Source organism: Solanum tuberosum, unplaced genomic scaffold (genome assembly GCF_000226075.1).
Source record: "Solanum tuberosum cultivar DM 1-3 516 R44 unplaced genomic scaffold, SolTub_3.0 scf00091, whole genome shotgun sequence".
NCBI lineage: Eukaryota > Viridiplantae > Streptophyta > Magnoliopsida > Solanales > Solanaceae > Solanum > Solanum tuberosum.
In genome coordinates, this window is record NW_006239016.1 from 1,368,697 (window position 1) to 1,381,617 (window position 12,921).

The following is a 12,921-nucleotide window of genomic DNA, read 5'->3' on the forward strand; positions in this document are numbered from 1 at the left end:
CAGGTTGAACACTGTGAGGGACCTGTTCTGGTGATCTCAACTCTGGTTCCAACAGAGTTGGTTGAATATCTCCTCTAGGCGAAGCCAAAATTTGCACAGCCACTAGTTCTGCCCCTGCTGCTAGAATATTAGACTCAAGACCCCTTCCCTCAGGCAAATCCTTTTCAAAAAGTTGCTCAAACATTGTAGAAGACACAACCCTAGAAGCCACTTCTACTTCTTCAGTGGGAGGGTCGACACTAGGTTTCATAACAGATTGCTCCTCCGAGTTTTGGGATTTGTCACAGGATAAAACTAAAGTAGGGGAACATGGAAAAATCTCCCCAGATGAAAGTGCAGGAGAAGCCACTACTTCAGTAAGAGGAGTGATGGATTCACCCATTTCACCAACTCCACAGACTGGTATCGAATGAGACTCTTCTGAGGGAGGAATGGAGAAGTTGAAAGAACTAGGGTTTTCAACTTCTTGGGGAATAAGAATCTTTGAAGATGAAAATGAGTTGGTCATTTTGATGAGGAGAAAAGAAGGACGATTTAGGAACAAAGTAGTGAATCACAAAAAGGATTAGAAAGAAATTGAGATGTTTGGATTCTCAGAGGTTAGGTTTATATTTAAGTACAAGAGGTATCGGGTCCCTGAAAAGTAGTGACTCTTGGATTTAAAGTGAAAAGACCTCTGAAGCTGGCGCGATGAATGGGTAAGAGACACGTGGCAGTGACAATTGACAGACACAGTGTAGCATGAGTGATACTAACCTCGTGGAGACCAGGTCCCATTTAGGATGTAGCCCTGCATGTATGGTTAGATCTTCCCTTTAGCCATCATGCCATGAGTGTATACCTGCAGTAAGATACCACAAGTGAATTCTTAAACGATAAGCATTACAGCAGGAATAGATACCTGCCTTCCTTGACATAATCAAATGGAAGATTTTGAGCAAACTTGTCATGGAATTAGGTGATCTTGTGCATTCCCAATCTCAGTCTGTTTTTGATGAATCATTCTTTACTCAAAGGCTTTGTAAAGATATCAACCAATTGATCTTCTATCTTGCAAAACCTCATCACCACAATTTGCTTCTCAACATTGTCCCTTAAGAAGTGATGCCTCACATCAACGTGTTTTGTCCTCTTATGCGGAACATGGTTCTTGACCATGTTCATTGCACTAGTGTTGTCACATATTAGAGGAATGGTGTCTGTGAGAACACCAAAGTCTTCCAGTTGCTGCTTGATCCACAGTAGCTGAGCACAACATGATGCAATTGCCATATATTCTGCTTCTGTTGTAGATAGTGCCACTAAATTTTGCTTCTTAGTCCCCCAAGAAATCAGTGAAGATCCTAGGAAGTGTGCCATGCCTGATGTGGTTTTTTGATCAACAAGAAAACCTACATAATCAGCATCCACATAACCAATTAGATCAACAGAGTCACCAGTGGGATAGAAGAGGACCAGGTCCTGTGTTCCCTTATGGTATCCCAGAACTCGCTTGGCTGCCTTCAAGTGTGATTCCTTTGGTGCTTCTTGAAACCTTGCACACATCCCTACACTGAAGACTTTGTTAGGTCTGCTTGCAATGAGATACAAAAGTGACCCAATGATTCCCCTGTACAAGGTCTGATTGACCTCAATTCCATCTTTATCCAGATCAAGTTTCACACTTGTGCTCATTGGAGTATCAAGGACCTTTGCCTAAATCAGATTGATTTTTTAAAGCAATTCTTTTATATACTTCTCTTGACATATAGATGTGCCCTGAGGTGATTGCTTAATCTATAGTCCTAGGAAGAAAGTGAGATCCCTCATCATGCTCATTTCAAATTCACTGCTCATCAACTCAACAAACTCTTTGCATAGTGAATTCGAAGTAGCTCCAAAGATGATGTTATCTACATATACCTGCACAATCAACAACTCCTTACCTCTGGATTTTAGGAACAAAGTATTATCAATTTTACCTCTCTTGAACCCATTTGCAAGGATGAATTTTTACAGGCACTCATGCCAAGCTCTTGGAGCTTGCTTTAAGCCATACAAGGCTTTATCCAACTTTAGCACATGATTTGGTAGATCGACATCTTCAAAACCTGGAGGCTGTTTAACATACACTTCTTCTTTCAAATTTCCATTCAGTAAGGCACTCTTGACATCCATTTGAAATAGTTTAAACTCCATATGGGCAGCAAGGCTATCAAGATTCTAATAGCTTCCATTCTGGCTACAGGAGAAAATGTCTCATCATAGTCAATCCCCTCCTGTTGATTATATCCTTGTACCACGAGTCTTGACTCATTTTTGGTAATGGTCCCATGCTCATCTAGTTTGTTTCTAAATACCCATCTAGTCCCAATAGTGGTTCTATTGAGAGGTCTGGGGACCATGTGCCATAGTTTGCTTCTTTCAAACTGATGAAGCTCATCCTGCATTGATATTACCCAATCTACATCCTATAAAGCTTCTTTGATGTTCTTCAGCTCAGTGGATGATATGAAAGCTGAATATGCAACTAGATTTCTTGTTTTGGATCTAATTTGTATTCCAGAGTCAAGTGGAGAGATGAGATTGTTTAGTGGATGTGAGGATTGATGTTTCCATTCGGACTTTCTAGTTATCTCTTCTTCAACATCAACATCAGATTCACCTCCTTCACCTTCTGGATTTTGAGACAATACCTCCTGAGCTGAATCAGACGGACCAGGTTCCTCTGAAAGTTTTGCACCATTTTCTCTTGCAGCATGTTTGGTTCCAGGACTTTGGATTGCCTTGTCCTGCTTCCCCTTGATTAACTCCTCCAAATCAGGATCTTCTTGGTGTTTATCATTGCTCTCAGACTCATCAAATCTCACATGCATGCTCTCTTCAACACATAGAGTTTTTTTTGTTAAAAACCCTGCATGTCTTGTTGGTGAAGGAGTACCCAACAAGCACCCCTTCATCACTTCTGGCATCAAACTTATCAAGGTCATCCTTTCCATTATTCAGTACAAAGCATTTGCAACCAAATGGCTTAAGATGAGCAATTGAAGGTTTTCTATCATTCAGCAACTCGTAAGGTGTTTTCTTGATCACAGGCCTGATAAGACACCTATTTGTAACATAGCATGTTGTGTTAACTACTTCAGCCCAGAAATTCATTGCAAGCTCTGAGTCAATCAACATGGTTCTGTCAATATCCACCAATGTTCTATTCTTCCTTTCAATGACTCTATTTTGCTGAGGAGTTCTTGGTGCAGAGAAATTATGATGGATTCCATTTTCAGCATAAAAACCTTCAATTTAAGAGTTTTCAAACTCTGTACCATGGTCAGATCTGATACTAGCAGTCTTACAGTTAACCTTTAGTTGAATTGCTTTGGCAAACGTGATCAGAAGTCCAACCGTCTCATCCTTAGTCCGAAGAAACATGTTCCAAGTGAACCTGGAGAAGTCATCATCAATAACCAGAATATACTTCTTACCTCCTCTGCTTTGAATTCTGATAGGTCCACACAAGTCCATGTGGAGAAGCTTTAGAGGTCTAGTTGTGCTCACACCTTTCTTGGCTTTGAAAAATGATCTTGTTTGTTTCCCTTTTGCACAGACATCACATACTCTATCATTTGAGAACTTCAACTTTGGCAATCCACGGACCAGGTCCCCTGCAACAAGTTTGTTAAGCAAATAAGCACTCACATGACCAAATCGCCGATGCCATAGATTTGCATCGTTAGCTTGAGCGCTTAGGCATGAAAGACTGTCCCCTGCAATTGAGTCAAGATCTGCAACATACATAGTTTTGACTCTTTTGGCAGACATAACAACTTTATTAGTTGTGCAATTAGTAACCAAACACCTATCAGACATGAACTTAACTTCATTTCCTTTGTCGCAGATTTGGGATACACTCAAAAGATTGTATTTCAACCCATCCACATAATGTACATTATATATGGAATGATCAGTTGTTCTCCCTATCTTGCAAATTCCAAGAATGAAACCCTTCTTTCCACCACCAAATGACACACCACTGCCTTGGTGTGCTTCCAAAGAGAGGAAGTTTAGAGTATCTCAAGTCATGTACCTTGAGCATCCACTGTCCATGTACCAGTACTGATGTCTTCCTCTCTTCTGCACAAGAATCACTTATTAGACTTATGAACCCACTTTAGATGGAGTTCCCAAAAACTGTCAAAAGGCTTCATGAGAAACCCTCATGTCCATGGTGGCAAAGTGTTCTTGCTGAAATGGTAGCTGGGACCAGGTACATTTTTTCTTTTTACAAAGACTTTTCTCGATGTAAGGAACTTTTCCTGTCTTTCTTTTACTCCTCTCAAAGTCTCACATTTTTCTTTTAGATGTCCATTTCTTCCACAATGGGTACATAGAAGGTTGTGGCACATATTTACTATGGGGATTGTAGGGAGGCTCTATTTGTCTACAACCTAACCCTCATTTGCTGTTGAACTTCTGATTTGCTAAGTGGGAGAGTATCTTAGATGAATCCACCCATTTGAGGGAGTGATTTAACTCTTCTTTGATTTTGCAAAGATCATTCACTAGTTGAGAGTTATTTTTAAGGGAGACAACTAACTTAGACTCATAGGTCTTTAGTTTCTCTTCTAGCTCAACCTCAAAGTTACTGAGTTTTCGCTTTCCACCCTCTGAGGTACCAGGTTCCTCGTTGGGTTCCAAACTACCAGTATCTAGGATACCTATCCTAACACTCATTTAAGACATTTGAGAGTTAAGAGCTGAGTTTTCATCCTCGCATAAACTCAGTTTTTCACTTATCATCTAATTTTCAGAAGTTAATTCATCAAGTGAGTCAATTAATAGAGCAACAAGCTTTCTCAATCTATTAATGGGAAAAATTATCTAGGTCAATTAAAAGGGTTACCTCATTCAAATCCTCCTCATCGTCAGATTTTGCCATTAGTGAGAAAATGGAATTAAAGACATTTTCATCATCTTCCACAACCATCATCGAGACATCTTCTGGATTGTCTGTCTCTTCCTCAGAATCGCTCGAAGCATTTCCCCATACAGCCAAAGCTTTCTTCACTAGTTGATCAACATGAGCTTTCTTCTTGGCATGGTCTAGGACCTGGTCCCTTCTTCGAGGTTTGAAGTCCTGAGTTTCCTGCTTCTGACTTGGGCAATCCCTCATAAAATGACCAGGTTTGCCACATTTATGACAAAGATAATTTGCATTTGTTCCTCTTTTAGTGGAACCCTTCTTTTGAAAGACTCCGTGCTTTTTAATGATTTTCAGGAACCTTCTAGTGACGTAAGCCATTTCATCCTCCTCCTCAGTCCCATCGATTGGACTTGTTTTCAATGCCACTGATTTCTCCTTCTTACCTTCCTTCATGATTGACCCCTGTACAACTCATAGGTTTGGAGGTTTCCTATCAGTTCATCCATAGCTAGCACATTCAGATCTTTTGCTTCTACTATAACATTCACTTTGCTTTCCCATGACTTGGGAAGCACTTTGAGAATCTTTCGAACTTGTTTGCTTGGTGGGATAGGCTCACCAAGGCATCTCTGTTAGTTGGTTATGGCAGTGAATCTTGAATTCATCTCTTGAATAGTTTCGCCTTCCTTCATACATAAATTTTCATATTGAGTCGTAAGCATATCGACCTTAGACTCCTTCACTTGTGTCGTACCCGCATGTGCCATCTTGAGTTAGTCCCATATCTGATGCTTGGTTGTCTCACAAGCAAAAATTATGTTGTACTCATCTAAGCTGATTCCACATACCAAAATCTTCTTTGCTTTATAGTTCTTTTCAATCTTCTTTCTGTCTGTCTCATTGTACTCCTTTCTGGCTTTGATAACTGTCGTAGTAAATTCTTCATCTTTGACTTCTTTTGTGGGAATGTAAGGTACATCAAGGATTACGTCCCACAACTCAGTGTCTTCAACATTGATGTGGTCATGCATGCGATTCTTCCACCAACCATAGAACTGTCCATTGAAACGAGGTGGTTTGGTACATGACTGACATTCTTCCATATTGGGTGGAGCTGCCATTCTTTCAGGATTTTTTCTTTTCTTGGTGTTACCCAGATAGAAAAGTCAAGCTCTAATACCACTTGTTGGAATGTATGCGTCCACTAGTTACGATAGGACCAGGTCCTCAGCACGTTAATATAACAGAAGTAAATAAATGCTGAAAGTAAAGATTATACACACAACTTTACGTGGAAACCTCCTTACTCAAGGGAGTAAAACCACGACCTGTCTCACATGGATTTTCAAATTGCTTTTACTGAACTTCACAAGCCAAAGTAAAACCCAATTTACAACGCACACAAGATTAACCTACTAATCTCTATCTTGAGTAATACACTATCACTTAATGAGCCAAAGCAATGACTGTATTGCCCACTATACTAACCCAACTGATTAATATAGACTTTGACGTAAGACAATAAGTAACACATAATTAAGTTCTTACAATGATTCACCCAAGGTTGAAACATTTCTATCACAATCGAAATGATTCCTACAATATACGCACATACAAGCAATAAAAGTCACAGCTGGTACAGGAAGCAATAATGCAATCTATTAGGTCCCTTACTATTTTGAAGTTTGAATATCTCTGTTTGAATGAATAAGTAAATTGTTGTTTGTGAGTTGAATATATCAACCATGAAGTGCTATTGTCCGATGTACAAACAACCTCATCCGTTCTGATTGGTTCAGGACACTGGTGCCTCACCAACCGCTGAGGTGACAGCTTGCCAGCTGTATATCATATAATCCTGGATGAACATACTCTGCAGAGGACCGGGTCCTTGCACTTGTGAGGAGATCATCAAAACATCTGGGAGCATTAATACTTATAATTTCTAGAATTAGGATTCTGAATTCTAGCTAAATATGTGCACTGTAGGGATCACGAAATTAATTATTGAGCTTTCATATTATGGAAATGATTCCAAATAATTAATTTGAATTATTCTTACCATGATAAATTACAAACCATTCCACTAGAAATTTGTAATTGCACATCTCTAATTATATTATGATATTTCTCATTAGACACTTACGTAATTCACATGTTAATTTTCTTTAGAGAACTGCTTAACTTACTTCATGTTTCAAATTCATAAATCCACTTGCAAGGTTTGACACGATGAAAACTTATAAACTTTGCAAAAAGACATATCATCAATCTCTATATCGAGACACGGATTCCATCAACTAACATATTATTTCACCAATATATATTATTATCATCCAATCTACCAGGCATATTGACCCATCTGAAAATGTTACCTTTTAATAAATCAAAATGATAATTAATATATACAAATCATAATAGTTACATTTTACAGTTTAGAGAATATTTTTTTGTCAGTCAGTCTAAAGCAACTATAATACATGCACTAGCACAAGAAGTTGGAACTATACCGTTCTCATAATCAAGATAAATTATATATAATCTTGTGCTAGAATTGTACCGATGATATGTCCAATTTCCATCTTAGATTGTGAACAAAAGAAATTATACTTATAAGAACCGAGGATTTAATTCTCTGTGTATAAGCTAAAACACTATACACTAAATCATTTACTATATGAGTAAACAGACACCATAAACAAATTATGATCTATTAAAACTGAATAAATTATTATTCTATAATAAATACATATATAAACATATGTTTAATAGTATATATCCCAATACAAATGGTGGTTGGAAGAGAAACAAACTGCTGAGAATAGTTCCTCACTTTGCAGTCAACACTATCATGACCACCTCTTATAATGATACAAAAGAGTATAGTCCAATATAGAAACCTGGTCAATCAGGAAAATTAAGTTGCAAAACAACTTGGAAATTGTCAAGACAAAAGAAGGGTACAACTCTTACTGGAAGATGTATTTGGCACAAAAAAATTCCCTTCAAAATTTGTTTCTTCATTATGAGAGTATTATCAGATAATGTTGTCACTGCCGTTGGTGTCAAATAGAGGTGGGGTAAACATTCCATCCATTTGCAACTGCTGCAGGGTCAATCACTATGAAGAAAATAATGAACACCTTTTTAGTTGAAGTTATATTGCTAGTATAGTTTGGTCCTTTCTCAATAAGTCATGTGGCATTAATATGGACCAGGGTCAAGTTGGGCAAAAAGCTATGAAATATTGGCTTACAAAATCCAAAAATGAAGTCCATAAGATGATCTTGCTATATCTCCCTAACATGATCTGTTGGCATATATGGAAAGAGCAGATGTTCAACAAGGTTTGATGATAAGAAAATTTCTTAGTGGATAATCAACCAACAAGTCATCAAGATGATACACATGATTACCTATAACCAATTTCCCGGGCTACAATTATTGAATCATTGGCATGAATTCATTAGAGGAGCGGAAAATTTGCAACCTATCATTAAAATCACAAATATGTATTTTATCCAAATTCTATTTAGATGCAAGCGAGGTTCTGATACCAATTGTTGGAAAACATGAATATACACAGCGGAAGTATACCCAAATCATACTGCTTACATGATTAATAAACAACCAATTCGTTTATGCTAGAACACATATAATCATGCTAGAACACATTAACTTTCTGAAATTTAATCCAAGAATTACCTCTAGCGTGAACAGATACCTTCAAGTGAATCCACAAATTAGAAAGGCCTTCAAGTGAATCCACAAGTTAGATAGCATTTCAACGGTCTTCTACTGTGATCTCAAGTTCACATCCGAACTCTCACAATATTATTTGGGTGGGCAAGTATCGTATAGAAAACTTATTCGTTTTTTAGGTTAGAAGAAACCCTACTTATAGAGATTTCTTTCCACTCTAACAAGGAGAAGAAAAATACATGTTACTTTCAAGAACAAGAAAGTCACGTTCCTTTTCCTTGTTTTCTTGTTGGAATGTATGCGTCCACTAGTTACGATAGGACCAGTCCTCAGCACGATTTACAATAACAGAAGTAAATAAATGTTACAAATAAGTAAATGCTGAAAGTAAAGATGATACACACAACTTTACGTAGAAACCTCCTTGCTCAAGGGAGTAAAACCACGACCTGTCTCATAGGAATTTTCAAACTGCTTTTACTAAACTTCACAAGCCAAAGTAAAACCCAGTTTACAACGCACACGAGATTAACCTACTAATCTCTATCCTGAGTAATACACTATCACTCAATGAGCCATAGCAATGCCTGCATTTCCCACTATTCTAACCCAATTGATTAATATAGTCCCAACCAATTTTTTGGGTGAAACCTTGTGTGGGATGGACTAAACTCAATGTGGACGGATGTAGCAAAGGCAATCCTGATAGTGCCCGTGGCGGTGGGATTATTAGAGACCATAATGGAGCTTTTTTGTCTGCTTTGCAGATTACTACGGCAATTGCAGTAACAATCTTGCTGAAGCCAAGGCCATGCATAAGGGTATCCTATTGTGTATTATTAGAGGCATTGTTAATGTAATTGTGGAATCCGACTCCATTTTAGTGCTTAGCTTGGTTTAAAAAATTAAGAAACCTCATACGATACTTGAGTCTGCAATATATATATGTTGAGGCCACACAATATATACTATGAAAAGTATTTCTTATTTAATAACAATAAGAAAAAGAACTCATAAAGTTAGTACATTATAATGAATCAAAAAAGTTGTAACAACCAAATTGAGGGAGAATGTTGACCGAATCACAACATGATGAGAAAACAAAAATTTAAAATCACATCTTCTTTGAGGTGAATCTTTCTTTGAATTAAAAAAAGTGAGTTTTTGTAGAAATACTTGTATAAATGAACAGAGAACAATCGTCAAACTTAGCATGGGACAGATTTAATTTTTCAATCTAAATAATATTTTTTAATAATCATGGTGTTTAGGCCAACTTACACACCTTGACTAATTCCACAATTCTTCAATCTAAATACTTATCACAATTTTCATCATGAAATCAAAAATACAATTCTGATGCAGCTTATACCTGCAGATTATCTACAAAACAGCTTTCTACTTCATCACATCCAGTTCCAAAATTGTGAAAATCTGAATCTGGAAAAGTAATAAACAAACATTGAACAGGTTACTGATCTATTATTTTGTTCACTTACAGTATTAGCCAATCATGGATTTATCCAAATAATACTTTTACTTGTCCCAATTTTTAAGAAAAAGAAGAAGAAAATGTGTGGAGGGTTGTTATGAGAATCAAAACAAAGAACTTTTTTGTGAACTATTGAATGAAAATGACCTTCCTTGAATTGATTACTCCAAAGCAACAACTAAACTTCTTTGCTTAGTTTGTGCTATATATATCTCATCAAACTTACTATAGACACAAAGCAAACATTTCTTAATTTCTTCTCTATCAACTTAATTAGTTTTGATCATTTTAGTGCAGAAACATCAACTTGCTTTCTCTTCATCCTTACCTTATTTGTGCCCCAAAGATCAAACTCTTTCTCTTCTACAATTCAAGCACATGTTTACCATTAATCTTAATGCTTCTGATTATTGTTACAACATAACATACCAAGATATCCAGTCATATCCAAAAAATCTTTCATGGAACAAGAGCACATATTGTTGCTCATGGGATGGAGTTCATTGTAACGAGACGACGGAACAAGTGATTGAGCTTGATCTTCGTTGCAGCCAACTGTTAAATTTGACAAGATTCAAAGATGAATTAATGTGAAGATTTGGTAGTTAGGAAGATAATTCTTCTTTGGTACAAAAGTCAAGATAACAACTTTGTAGGTGAAATTTAGGTAAAACATAAAATGGTTTCACAAGGTAAACCTTGACATTTTTACATATTGTGATGTCATGGATGACATCAATAGGAATAATTCACTCCTATAAATAGGTAGCTCCTAATTCATTTGTAACACACCTCTCACTTGCCTTCTCATCTTCAAAGACATTTATTCTTCTTTCTCTCTTGTAGTATATATTTCACTTGTACTTTTTTGGAGTGAAATAAATATTGGTTGGTTGTGTTCGGGGAGTAGGCAAAAGAAAATAATATTTTGCCGAACCTCGTTAATTTCTGGTGTTTCTTTTATTGTTATCTCATTTACTATTTATTAGCTACCTTTAGATATAGCAGTTGTGATTTCATCACTCTCTATATATTTGGCTTCCACAATAATTGGTATCAAAGCCAATATATTATCTGAGTATGCTTTGTGGTTGTAGCACAGTCTGAACTTCCACATCAGAAAATATTTATTTTGGTCTTTGCATTGTTAGCTAGTAAATAGTATCTTTAGCAAAAATGGGAGACAATAAAAATGATGAGTCCACATCGAGTGTCAATAATACGTCATCATTGGCATCTTCGCTTATGACAAGAATTGTGTCAAATGCGAAATTTGCAGTTAAAATTTTTGACGGGTCAGGACATTTCGGAATGTGGCAAGGCGAGGTCCTTGATGCTCTTTTTTCAACAAGGGCTAGATATTGCCATAGAAGAAAAGAAACCAGACGGTGTAGGAGAAGAAGATTGGAAAATTATAAACCGTGTTGCTTGCGGTACCATTTGATCTTACCTTGCAAGAGAACAAAAGTATCCATACACAAAGGAAACATCTGCAAATAAATTATGGAATTCATTGGAGGAGAATTCTTGAAGAAAAACAGTCGAAATAAACTTTACATGAAAAGAAGATTGTTACGCTTCACTTATATTCCTGGTAGCACAATGAATGATCATATCACCGGCCTTAATAAGTTGGTGACATATTTGCGGAATATGGACGTGACTTTTACGGATGGAGATATGGCCTTAGTGTTGTTAAGTTCACTTCCCGATGAGTTCGAGCATCTTGAAACTACTCTACTGCATGGGAATGATGAAGTATCTCTCAAAGAAGTTTGTTCTGCCTTATATAGTTATGAACAAAAAAAGAGAAAAAACAAAATGGGGGAGAAGCAGAAGCACTGATTGTGAGAGGTCGTTCTCAAAATCATATGAGAACAAAGAATGGGAGATCCAAGTCAAGATCTAGACTGAACAAAAATGAATGTACCTTTTGGCGAGAAAAAGTGCACTGGAAGAAAGACTGCCCAAAGTTGAAAAGCAAGGCCAAACTAAATAATAGGAAGGTTGTCATGGATTCAAATGTGGCTGATTGTGATGACTCAGATTACTCACTAGTTACAACAGATCCATCTAAATCATCTGATATATGGTTGATGGAATCAGCTTGTAGCTAGCATATGTGTCCCAATAGGGACTGGTTTTTTGATTTACAAAAAGGAGAATGTGGAGTTATTCACACCGCAAATAATAATCCTCTTACCGCATATGGTGTTGGTTCAATCCGATTAAGGAATCATGATGGATTGACCAGAACATTAACAAATGTTCGATATGTACCAGATTTGAAGAAAAATCTCATTTAGATAGGAGCCCTAGAGTCAAAGGAATTCAAAGTCATTGCCGATAATGGTGCAATGAGAATATGTTCCGGTGCACTGGTGGTGATGAAGGCAATTCGAAGAAATAATAAAATGTAGTACAATTATTGGGACAGCGGCAACAACATCCAATGACGACAAGGAGGCAGAAATGACCAGGCTGTGGCATATGCACTTGGGACATGCTGGAGGAAAATCCTTGAAAATTTTATCAGATCAAGGATTGCTAAAAGGAGTAAAAACTTGAAACTTGGAGTTTTTTGAGCATTGTGTCAAGGGAAAGCAAACAAGGGTTAAATTTGGAACAACTATCCATAATACTAAAGGTATTTTGGATTATGCTCATTCAGATGTTTGGGGTGCTTCCAAAACACCTTCATTAGGTGGGAAACACTATTTTGTAACCTTTGTTGATGACTTTTCCCGAAGATTGTGGGTGTATACGATAAAACTAAAGATGAAGTGTTGGGAATTTTTCTCAAATGGAAGGCAATGATAGAAACTCA